The sequence below is a fragment of the Gavialis gangeticus genome, unplaced genomic scaffold (genome assembly GCF_001723915.1).
Source record: "Gavialis gangeticus isolate Ggan-Ray unplaced genomic scaffold, GavGan_comp1, whole genome shotgun sequence".
NCBI classification, from domain to species: Eukaryota; Metazoa; Chordata; order Crocodylia; family Gavialidae; genus Gavialis; species Gavialis gangeticus.
In genome coordinates this window covers 22,094,937-22,096,047 of record NW_017729000.1, presented here as the reverse complement: position 1 = coordinate 22,096,047, position 1,111 = coordinate 22,094,937, and positions in this window count along the sequence as shown.

The window sequence follows — 1,111 nt, the reverse complement described above, 5'->3', positions numbered from 1 at the left end:
GGAAAAAGTTGTTTTTCTTGAACCTAAAATGTGGGGGTTGACTTCTCATATGCAGGGCATCTTATAATTCAAACAATATGAAATGTGTGTGTGTATGTATATAATGTGTATATGCATGTGCACATATGCTCTGGATCTGCTTTTTACTTGATATCCATGTATAACATGCACTGATATTACTGTGAGAATTGTATGTGTTCATTGTGTGTATATTTACAGTGTGTGGATTGTATATCTGGCAATTAACTTCCTTTTGTCATAATCACAGTTCAGAGTAATTCCATGTGGTATGCACATATATAATCCCAGCCTTATCACATGTGGCCAGACACTTACTTGGCTTACTCAGTTCCTCTGTAGAATTATAAGATCATAAAAAATGAGGGTTGGAAGGGACCTCAGGAGGTCATCTAGTCCAACACCCTGCTTGAAGCAGGACTATTCCTAACTAGATCATTCCAGCCAAAGCTTTGTTGAGTCATGCCTTAAAAACCTCCAAGGAAGGAGATTCCACAACCTCTGTAGGTAACCTGTTCCAGTGCTTCACCACCCTCCTAGTGAGAGAGTCTTTCCTAATATGCAACTTTAAACCTCCCTTGCTGCAACTTGAGACCATTGCTCCTTGTTCTGCCACCTGTCACTACTGGGAACACTTTAGCTCAGGGGTGGGCAATTATTTTGGCTGGAGGGCTGCTTAATGAATTTTGGTGACCTGTCGAGGGCCACATGGGTAGCCTTGCCCCTTGACAGGTGCTCCACGTCCTGGTTGCTGTCTTGGGACTAGAAGTCCTGCCCCTGAGCCCTTGGCCTTTGCCACCATAAATCTCTCCCTTTGCCCCTGGAACTGCTCCTTTCAGCAAGGGTGTTGCCATCTTGGAAGCAGAAAAAAGACAAATTATATTTGAAAAATCAAACCTTTACTACAACATGTATTAATTTGATTTCAAAAAAATATTTTTGTCCTTATTTACATGTGTTTGCATAGTGTACATAGGGATGATTGTAAAATAGCTTAAAATGAAGTCTTACTTTTGTATATTGGGCAGGGGTGTGGAGAGGTATGGGTGGGTGGCTACAGCGCGCGTGTGTGTGTGGGGGGGGGATGGAGGTG